The sequence below is a fragment of the Dasypus novemcinctus genome, chromosome 24 (assembly GCF_030445035.2).
Source record: "Dasypus novemcinctus isolate mDasNov1 chromosome 24, mDasNov1.1.hap2, whole genome shotgun sequence".
In the NCBI taxonomy this organism is placed as follows: Eukaryota; Metazoa; Chordata; class Mammalia; order Cingulata; family Dasypodidae; genus Dasypus; species Dasypus novemcinctus.
In genome coordinates, this window is record NC_080696.1 from 27,803,069 (window position 1) to 27,814,522 (window position 11,454).

Consider the following 11,454-nt stretch of genomic DNA (forward strand, 5'->3'; position numbering starts at 1 on the left):
ATAAATTTCATAGTTAGTTTTTCTAGTTCCTTAAAGAAGGCTGCGTTGATTTTTATTGGGATTGCATTGAATGTATAGATCAGTTTTGGTAGGATAGACATCTTAATAATGTTCAGTCTTCCTATCCATGAACAAGGAATAGTCTTCCATTTATTTAGGTCTTCTTTGATTTCCTTGAACAATCTTGTATAATTCTCGTTGTATAAGTTCTTTACCTCTTTAGTTAAATTTATTCCTAAGTATTTGATTTTTTTATTTACTATTGTGAATGGTATTTGTTTCTTGATTTCCTCCTGATCTTGCTCATTATTGGTGTACAGAAATGCTACTGATTTTTGCGCATTGATCTTATAACCTGCGACTTTACTAAACTCATTTATGAGTTCTAGAATCTTCGTTGTAGATCTCTCAGGATCTACATGTATGTATAGGATCATGTCATCTGCAAATAATGAAATTTTGACTTCTTCCTTTCCAATTTGAATGCCTTTTATTTCTGGTTCTTGCCTCAGTGCTCGTGCAAGTACTTCTAAGACAATATTAAATAGGAGCGGAGACAGTGGGCATCCTTGTCTTGTTCCTGAGTTTAGAGGGAAGGAGTCTAGGATTTCTCCATTGTAAACAATATTGGCTTTAGGTTTTTCATATATACTCTTTATCATGTTCAAAAAATTCCCTTGTATTCCAATCTTTTGGAGTGTTTTTATCAAGAAAGGGTGCTGTATTTTGTCAAATGCTTTTTCTGCATCAATAGATATAATCATGTGATTTTTTTCCTTCAATCTGTTTATATGGTGTATTACGTTGATTGATTTTCTTATGTTGAACCATCCTTGCATACCTGGGATGAATCCCACTTGGTCGTGGTGTATAATACGTTTAATGTGTTGTTGAATACGATTAGCAAGTATTTTGTTAAGTATTTTTGCATCTAGGTTCATTAGAGAAATTGGTCTGTAATTTTCCTTTCTTGTGCTGTCTTTGTTTGGCTTTGGTACTAGGGTAATGTTGGCATCATAGAAGGAGTTGGGTAATGTTCTTTCCATTTCGATGTTTTGGAATAGTTTCAGCAGGATTGGTGTCAGTTCTTTCCGGAATGTTTTGTAGAATTCACCTGTGAAGCCATCTGGCCCTGGGCTCTTCTTAGTTGGGAGATTTTTGATAACAAATTCTATCTCTCTGCTTGTGATTGGTTTGTTAAGATCATCAATTTCTTCTTTCGTCAATATGGGCTGCTTATGTGTTTCTAGGAATTTGTCCATTTCCTCTAGATTGTCATTTTTGTTGGAATATAGTTTTTCAAAATATCCTCTTATGATAGTCTTTATTTCTGTGGGGTCAGTGGTGATATCGCCTTTCTCATTTCTTATTTTGTGTATTTGCATCTTCTCTCTTTTTTTCTTTGTTAGTCTCGCTAAAGGTTTGTCAATTTTGTTAATCTTCTCAAAAAACCAGCTCTTGGCCTTGTTTATCTGTTCAAGTGCTTTCTTATTTTGTATTTCATTTAGTTCTGCTCTTATCTTTGTTATTTCCTTCCTTCTTCTTCCTGTTGGGCTACTTTGTTGTTGTTTTTCTAATTCCTTCAAATGTGCAGTTAGTTCTTCACTTTTTGCTCTTTCTTCTTTTTTGATATATGAATTTATGGCTATAAACTTCCCTCTCAGTACTGCTTTTGCTGCATCCCATAAATTTTGGTATGTTGTGTTATCATTATCATTTGTTTCAAGGTAGTCATTGGTTTCTTTTGAGATTTCCTCTTTGACCCACTGTTTTTCTAAGAGTGTGCTGTTTAATTTCCAAATCGTGGTGTGAAATCTGGGCTTCTGTCCCTTGCAAATCTCCAGCTTGACTCCACTGTGGTCAGAGATAATGTTTTGTATGATTTCAATCTTTCTGAATTCGTTCAGCCTTTCTTTGTGGCCTAGCATATGATCTATCTTGGAGAATGATCCATGTGCGCTTGAGAAAAATGTATATCCTGCTGTGTTTGGGTGTAGCGATCTATATATGTCTATTAGATCGAGCTCCTCTAATATACTATTCAGATGTTTTGTTTCTTTGGTGATTCTCTTTTGAGATGTTCTGTCCAGAGTTGATAGTGGTGTATTAAAATCCCCCACTATAAGTGTAGATGTATCTATTCTTTCACTTAGTTTTTCCAGCGTTTGCCTGACGTATTTAGAGGCACCCTTGTTAGGGGCATAGATATTTATGATTGTTCGATCTTCTTGACAGATTTTCCCTTTCACTAAAATGTAGTATCCTTCTTTGTCTCTCACAATTGTTTCACATTTAAAGTCTATTTTGTCTGATATTAATATAGCTACTCCTGCCTTTTTTTGGTTATTGTTAGCTTGTATGATTGTTTTCCAGCCATTCACTTTCAATCTCCATGCGTCTCTGGGTCTAAGATGTGTCTCTTGTAGACAGCATATGGATGGGTCATATTTCCTTATCCAATGTCCCAGTCTGAATCTTTTGATAGGTGAGTTTAATCCGTTGACATTCAGTGTTATTACTATCAAGGAATTATTTGTGTTAGCCATATTTTGATTGGATTTGTGTTTGTCATATTTTGTTTGTATATTTTTTTTGTCTTTTTTGTTGTTGTTGTTGGTCTTATACTCTCCTCCAACTTTGCCTTTCCTGTTTTTTCCTTTCTTCCTGCAGAACTCCCTTTAGAATTTCTTGAAGGGGAGGTTTCTTGTTTGTATACTCTTTCAGTTTCTGTTTGTCTGTGAATATTTTGAACTCTCCTTCATGTTTGAATGCTAGTTTAGCTGGATAGAGTATTCTTGGTTGGAAGTTTTTTTCCTTTAGTACCTTGACTATATCGTACCACTGTCTTCTTGCCTCCATGGTTTCAGAAGAGAAATCAGCACTTAATCTAATTGAGCTTCCCTTGTATGTGATGGTTTTCTTTTCTCTTGCTGCTTTTAGGATTTTCTCTTTGTCTTGAGCTTTGGATAATTTGATAAGTATATGTCTTGGGGTGGGCCTGTTGGGGTTTATGACTTGTGGAGTGTGCTGTGCTTCTTGGATATGTACATCTGTCTCTTTCAGTAGATTTGGGAAGTTTTCAGCCATTATTTCCTGCAACACTCCTTCTGACCCCTTTCCCTTCTCTTCACCTTCTGGAATGCCTATAATACGTATGTTTGAGCGTTTTGCATTGTCATTCAGGTCCCTAAATCCTAATTGGATTTTTTCTATCTTCTTATTGACCCCTTCTACTATCTGTTTGATTTCTGAGGTACTGTCTTCCACATCACTAATTCTCTGCTCTGTCTCTTCTAGTCTGCTGATATTTGCTGCAAGTGTATTTTTGATTTCTTGAACTGTGGTGTTCATTCCCATCATATCTGTTATGTTTTTGCGTATGTCTGCAATTCCCCCTCCAAGTGATGTCTTCATGTTGTTAACCTCTTTCATTACTGCATCAAATTTGTCGGTGATAAATGTTCTGAGTTCTTTCATTGCTTGTGCCAAGTTTTGCTCCCCTTCGTGATTATTGGTTTGTTGATTGGATTCAGTCATGTTTTCCTGATTATTGGTTTGGTTTGTAGATTTTTGTTGCTTTCTGATCATCTCTTTATTTTGACGAATTTAATCAGTTCCTTAGCTTCTTTGTCTGCTTTTGGAGGTTAATTAGTTGTTATTTTTGCATAGGTGTTATATCTTCTTTTTGTCACTTTTTTCTTCTTATTCAAGTTACTTGTTGTTGGTTAAGTTCACTTTAGAAGAAAGTATTAGTGTTGGGGAAAGGCAATTGTGTCAGCAAGGGAAAAGTGTAAAGTAGTATTAGTAATGAATGTTAACAAAGCAAGAATATGAGATCTGGGAGGATGGAGGTTAGATTCATGTAGATTGTATAGAGTTATAGCTGTAGGTAGAGTACCTTTTATGAAGTAGATGACTGAATATGGGCGGAATATGGTATGAACTACAAAGCTATTGTTTTCATGAGAGAGGGAAAAAGAAAAGAAAGGTAATAGTTTCTAGAGTGGATAAAAGACAGAAAACAGAACAAAGGTATTAGAAATTAAGAGTTAGACACTTTGTGGATCAAAGAATGGGAGGTGGGGGGTGGAATATAGTAGAGACAGTAGATGATAGTGGATATCAAGATGCAGGGGAAGGGGGATAGTGTAGGTAACCTAAATCAGTTCACACAAAAATGAGGCAGTGGAGGATGGGAAAACCCAGCAAATGTGAGGTGTTCCCTGTAGCACCTATTGTGTACTTGAATTAAAATAAAATAAGTGGAAAATGAGGGACAAGAGAGAAAGAGAAAACCGAAAAAAAAACTAATGATAATAAAGAAAAAAAGAAAGACAAGTAGAAAGGAAGAAAGAAAAAGAGGATAAGCAAACGGTGGGGAACAGATAGGGGGAAGAGTGATACAGGTATACACGTGTCACAATTGCAACACTATCTAAGACAACAACCAAAAAAACCCCTAAATAACTGTATTAAAAAAAAAGGACTTTGGGGGACATGCTAGGAGAAAAGACTAAGGGATAATGCAATATTAGCAATCAGGGCGTCAAAAAGAGTAAAAAATAAGATAAAGTGAAAATAAAAACAAAACAATATGAACCAATATAGATAAAACACAAACGTTAAGGTCCAGAGCACTCAAGGATCCCAGGTAGACCCCAGAGCGTGATGGATTCAGGGGTGGAAAGTCTGAGACACTGAAGACTCAAGAGGTGTGAGTCTGGGGTGTGGACCGCCAGAGTCCAGGGGACCCAGACCTGGGAACCTCAAATCTGGTCCACGGAAAGCTTAGGAGCCCCGCAGTGCAACACAGCCCTCAGGGATCCCCGTAGCTGGGTGCCAGCCCCGTGGGGGAAGCCAGATCCACGAATTCTATATTGAATGTCTGATCCCTGAAATTCACCTACACCTCAGGGTATCAGCCTTTGGACAGCTCGCTCCCTGTGCTCCCACGCAACGGCCACTTGAGGGCGCCTCTACACCACGGCCAGTTCAATGACCCCGATCCCAAGCCCCACCGGGTGGGGTGGGCTTCAGCTGGAAACGCGGAAAACAGACTCTAAGATCCGAAATCCCAAACTTCGCAAAATATTCCCCAATCAGCTTCCAGACGTGTCCTCCTCCCTCACTGCACCCTACAACAGTCTCCCAATTGTGTCCCCTTATTGCTCAAAATCCAATTCCGTTGCAGATCTGCAGCCGGACCTGTGGGGATGGGGCTCCAGGCGGAAGTGCTTCCCCCCCTGTCCGGCGACCAAAACGTCCCCCACTTCACAAGAAAACACCGTCTGTCTCCCCAAATCAATCTGCTAAGGAGTCTTGTCCCAACAATCCCTCACCAGCCAGCCCAGTATCCGCGAATTTCTCAGCACCGCAAAGCCTCCAGAAAGAGGAAAAAAAAAACAAAAACCCCTGGCCGCCGCTGCTCCGGAGCTGCAAGAGCGCCCGCTACCGCGGCTCTGCCCACCCAAGGAGGGAACTTCCCGTGCCCAGCTGGGACCTCCGTTTATATATTATAGACGTATCCTCTCTGTTACCTTCCCACTGAATTGACGTCCAGACACCTTCCAACCAGCAAAAATCCCCGAAACAGCGCAGTCCTAAAGAGCCTTCAACGCTGCCCAGCCGCCCCCTGCAGAGACACTACCAGGCAAGCTCACGCAGCCACCATCTTGCCTCTCCTTCTCTCTCACGTTTTCTTATCAAAGTGATTCAGTGCCTTGGCTACCAGAAAAGTAGAACACAGCCAGATAAAGTAGGCAAATATCAAGAAATTACATTGATGAATCCTTTTTATACCCGTAAATAATTAATGTGCATTTCTACATATATCTATAGCCCTCAGTATCCACAACCAATATATGTACTTTTTTACAAATTATAAAATATATGTATTAAGGGCTCATATATACACTCAATTTTGTCTTGACAAGCCACTAATGAGCAATTAAATATTACTGAGGTTTTGATTTTATCACTTGTTTATTTTCCATTTTGTTTCCCAGACATGGTGCAGAATCTTTGGATAAGAGAATTGAAGCACTCAGATCTTGAGCACAAAATGTTCACAATCCCATTGAAGTAAACTATTTAATAAACAGAATAATATTTTTAAAAAGCCCTGAGGAGAAGGCTGTTTGTGAATCCAAATGGAGTATATTTTCCTGGCTCAGAATGGGGAAGAAGGGAAGGGAAGCTTTCTGGATTAAGTAATGGAGGAATTAAGAATTACCATTCAAGGATGTGCTTTCTGAGGCCTTCCCTTTGTTCTTTTTGTTGTTGTTGTTTCCCTTTGTTCTTTATAACTTAAGTTTTTTGGACACTATTTTTTCTTTAAAGGAAAGTGTAGACCTCCTCAAGTCCTCTCTAATTACCAGTCTATTTCACTATAATCCTTTCCTCTTTCTACGTTAAATCATTTCTCACCTTTTAGAGCTAAGACAGAATTTCTCCTTTCAGGGAAGTTTGCCTTCTCTACATATGAAATTCAGACAAGTTGTTTTGGATTTATAGCACCCAGTCTTTATACTTCATGATTATTTGAGGCATTTACTAATTATGTTTATGCTTAATTAAGTATTGATTGCTAGTTTCCACTCTTTATAATATTCATAATTGTAAGACCACTGGATTCACCATGAAATATTAAACACCTAAATGTACAACAGAGACTTAGTAAACATTCAGTGTATCTTAAAATATTTAAAATAGTATATAAATTAGCAAAGAATAAATTAGACATAACAAGAAGCCTCAGTTAATATTTCACAAAGTAGAAGTACCATATATAAATTTAGGATCTCTAACGTAATGTATCCATTTAGGAAAGTGAAAAATTTTGCTATGACTGGAAATTATTACCAAAAAAAATTTTTTAAATGACTATTTTAGGCAACTTATTTCTCATTTATAATCATATAATTTTGTCATATAACCACAGGTATATACATACACATTAATACATGTATTATTTAACATAGATATTTAAAACCACCATTTATTTTTTATTTCCATGGCCTCTTCCACATTTTTATCCCATAAGCTAAAATTCACAGCATTTAACATGGGAATCACAAGGGTATAAAACAATGAGTTCATCTTGTCTTGTTCTAGGGATTAAGAAGAACTGGGATGGAAATACACAATGAGCATAGTTTATTGGAAAATTGCAACAGCAGTAAAGTGGGATGTGCAGGTAGAAAAAGCTTTGAATCTCCCCTGAGCCGAGTGGATCTTTAAAACTGATAGGATGATATAACAGCAAGACTCTATAACTACTGAAATGGTAGTCAGTCTAAAGAAGCCAGAAAGGATGAATATCACTAACTCATTGACCTGTGTATTTGAGCAAGATAGCCGTAGAAGAGGAAGTAAATCACAGAAGAAATACCCTTATTTGACCCACAGAAACATAAGCAGAAAGCTAATGTCATTTGTGCCCAAGCATCCACCATTCCTACAAGGTAAACCCCAGCCATGAGCATGGAGCATACCCTGCTGGGCATGTTGACTGTATAGAGCAAGGGGTTGCTAATGGCCTTGTACTTATCAAAGGCCATCATTGCCAGCAGGAGACACTCAGCATCTACTAAGATACAGAAAGTGAAGAATTGCAGAACACAACCATAAAAAAAGAATTGATTTGTTCTTGGCAAAGAGGTCCACTAGCATCTTGGGCCCAGTTGTGGTAGAATAATAGAGGTCACAGAAGGAGAGGTGGCTGAGGAAAAAGTACATTGGTGTGTGAAGCTGGTAATCCAACCTCATTATAATGATCATTCCAAGGTTTGCCAGAGTATTAATGAGATAAACAACTAGAAGTATGGTGACTGGGGGCCCTTTAATCTCAGAGTTAGTAGTTATTCCTGAGAAAATGAATTCAATTAAGGAGGAGCAATTTTCCCTCTTCATTCTTCTTTGCTCTTATACCAAACTATTGCAAAAATGATGAAGAAAATAGTAGATCCACAGTTAACTATCTGGGCATCCACAAGCTATTATTTGTAAAGCAGAAAGTGATTTGTTTCCTGAATTTTCTTTTGATCTTCAAAACTACCAGGTTATGTAGCACTTTTAAAGAGGCATTATTTTCTCATAGGGATATCAAAAAGGTGTGAGACAGGAATTGGGAAATTTTTATTCTAAATCTTGATGTTATTCATAAGAAAGGCAATAGATTTTACTGAACTAAAAGCTGATTACAGAACACAATGATACTAAAGTAACATCGAAGTTAGATAGACAAGACCAGAAATTACAATACTAAACATCTCATATATTTGAAAATAAATACAGAATTGGACTTAAACATGGCCACATTTATCTTGAAGATGTTTCCCTCTATTTTCTTCTAGGAGTTATATGGTTGTAGCACTTCTACTTATGTTCTTGATCTATTTTGAGTTGATTTTTGTATAAGATGTAAGATATGGGTTATTTTTCTTTCTTTTGAATATGGATATCTAGTTCTCCCAGTGACATTTATCAAATAGATTGTTCTGTCCCAGCTTGCTGAGTTTGACAACATTGTCAAAAAGGAATTGATGGCATAGAATCTGCAGCTACTTCTACATAACTACTATGGTCAATAAGGAGCCCAGAATGACATTTTTCCCTGATGGTTTCCATTCTGTTTGCTGTAAATGATCTGCAACAATTTGGGAATGACCATTTCCATTGTATATGCCATTTCTCAGCTCTTCTGAATGAAGAATCTAAGATGATTGTGGTCTATCAAGGGAGAGAGGATTCCAGCGATTATGACCAGGTGTTGAAAGGCAGGATCTTCAGGAGCTGATTACCCCTGAGTTTCCACATTGTGTTAACAAGTCTGAAGATGCCAGTTTATTGCTGGAGCAGATATCTGTAACCTAGAAAACTATCCTCAGCTATGATTATGGACCTAGAGCTGGGAGAAATATGTAGGAAGAGGCATGCTAAGAGACACCTTGCTGATTTTTAGGTGGAAAATGTGAACACAGCAAGCACAGTCCTTTTCCTTTTTGCTGAGTGCTTGTATTCCTTATGTCTGGCATGTTGGTGACCAATAAAAGACTAATCTATGGGGGAGAATCACTTGATGGTATATGTGAAGGTCTAATACTGAGTTCTCAATTCAGTTCCTTTGGTCAGTATGTCTTTCTTCATGCCATTAACATGTTGTTTTTATCACTGTAGCTTAGTAATATTCTTTAAAGTGAGGAAGTGAAAGTCCTCTGATTTCATTGGTCTTTTTAAAGATATTTTGGGCTATTTGGGTCCTCTTACTCTTACAAATAAATTTGATAATTGGCTGCTCCATTTCTGCAAAAAAAGTTTAGGATTTTAATTGGGATTCAATCTGTAAATCAATTTGAGTATAACTGACATGTTAAAGATGTTTATTTTTCCAATCCATGAAAATCGAGTGTCCATTCATTTAGGTCGTCTTTGGTTTCTTTTAGCAATATTTCTAGTTTTCTGAATACAGGTCCTTCATCCTTGGTTAAGTTTATTCCTAATCTGTGATTCTTTCAGTTGCTATTATAACTGGATTCTTTTTTCTGACTTCCTCCTCGGATTGCACATCAGTAGTATATAGAAATACTGCTGATTTTTTGCATATTAATCATACATCCTGCCACTTTGCTGAACTCATCTGTTAGTTCTAGTAGCTTTTTATGTGGATTTTTCAGGATTTTCTAGATATAGGATCATCTCATCAATGAATAGTGAAAGTTTTACTACTTCCTTTCTTATTTGGATACCTTTTATTTCTTTTTCTTACATAATTGCCCTAGCTAGAACTTTTAGCCCAATATTGAATAACAGTGGCAATAATGGGCACCCTTGTCTTGTTCCTGATCCCACATGTAAGGCTTTCAGTCTTTCATTATTCAGTACAATGCTAAGTGTGGGTGTTTCTTATATGTGCTTTACCATGTTGAGAAAGTTTATTTCTATTCCTATCTTTTAGAGTGTTTTTATCAGGAAAGGATGCTGTACTTTGTCAAATACCTTTTCCACATCAATCAGGATGATCATGTGATTTTTCTTCTTCAATCAATTAATGTGGTTTATTAAATAAGTAATTTGTTTGTGTGTTGAACCACCCTTGCATACCTGAGATAATACCCACAGGATCGTGGTGCCTAATTTTTGTAATGTGCTTTTGGATTTGTTTTGCAAGGATTTTCCTGAGGATTTTTGCATTTATATTCTTTAGAAAAACTGGTCTGTAATTTTATTTTGTTGTAATATCTTTATCTGTTTTTGATAGAGTAAGAATTCTTTCCTCTTAAATTTTTTGGAAGAGCCTGAGCAAAATTGATATTTGAGTGTCTTTGAGTGATTGGTAAAATTCACCTGTGAAGGTATCTGGTCCTACTGTTTTCATTTTGGGGAGGTTTTTGATGAATGTCTCAATCTCTTTACTTGTGATTAGTTTGTTGTGTTGAGGTCTTCTCTTTCTTCTAGGGTCAGTGTAGGCTGCCTGTGTATTTCCAGGAATTTGTCGATTTTGTCTATGTTGTGTAGTTTTTTGATGTTCAATTGTTCATAGCATCCTTTTATGATCTCACATTTCTGCAGGGTCAGTGGTAACGGTCCCCTTCTTATTTCTGATTTTATTTATTTGAATCTTCTCTCTTCTCTTCATCAGTCTTGCTAAGTGTTTGTTGATTTATCATATTCTCAAAGAACTAAATTTTGGTTTGTTGATTCATTATTTTTGTTCTTGATTTCATTTACTTCTGCTTTAATCCTTATTTCCTTTCATTCTATTTGCTCTGTGATTAGTTTGCTGGCTTTTGTGTTGTTTTACCTACTTCCTCTAAGTATGCAGTTTGATCTTCAATTTTAGCTCTTCTTTTTTAATGTAAGCATAGAGGGCTATAAATTTCTTTCACAGCACTGCTTTTGTTGTATCCCATATGTTTTGATATGTAGTGTTCTCATTGTAATTTATCTCTACATATTTACTGATTCCTCTTACAAAGTCTTCTTTAACCCACTGATTATTTAAGAATGTGTTTCATCTTTTATGTTTAAAACTTGTTTATTGTCTTTTTTTAAAGATACACAGATCACACAAAATAATCTTTATGTATTTGTGAATTTTCCCTTTTTCTGTCCATTATTGATTTCCAACTTCATTCCATTATGATCAGAGAGAGTGAAATTTTATAATATCTATCTTTTATATTTATTGAGACCTGTCTTATGGCACAACATTTTGTCTATCCTGGAGAAGGATTCGTGAGCTCTTGAAAAGAATGTATATCCTGCTGTTTTGAAGGGTAAGGCTCTATAAATGTCTATTAGGTCTAATTCATTTATCATATTATTCAAACTCTCTGTTTCCTCATTTATCTTCAGTCCAGTTGTTCCATTCAATGTGGAGAGTGGTGTATTAAATTTTCCAATTATTTTTGTACAGCTGTCAATTTCTCCTGTCAGTTTTTCCAGTGTTTGCCT

At 36.5% G+C, this 11,454-nt stretch overlaps 1 non-coding gene and 1 pseudogene across 1 annotated transcript; one reads left to right on the top strand and one right to left on the bottom strand.

Moving 5' to 3' along the window:
* Window positions 1-6,984: 6,984 nt before the first annotated feature.
* Window positions 6,985-7,911, bottom strand: LOC105744660 (olfactory receptor 5W2-like; annotated as a pseudogene).
* A 627-nt stretch (window positions 7,912-8,538) lies between these two features.
* On the top strand, window positions 8,539-8,673 carry LOC111760426 (small nucleolar RNA SNORA16B/SNORA16A family). The gene has a single exon (XR_002794115.1). It is a non-coding gene; the product is annotated as a small nucleolar RNA SNORA16B/SNORA16A family (small nucleolar RNA).
* The last annotated feature ends 2,781 nt before the right edge of the window (window positions 8,674-11,454 follow it).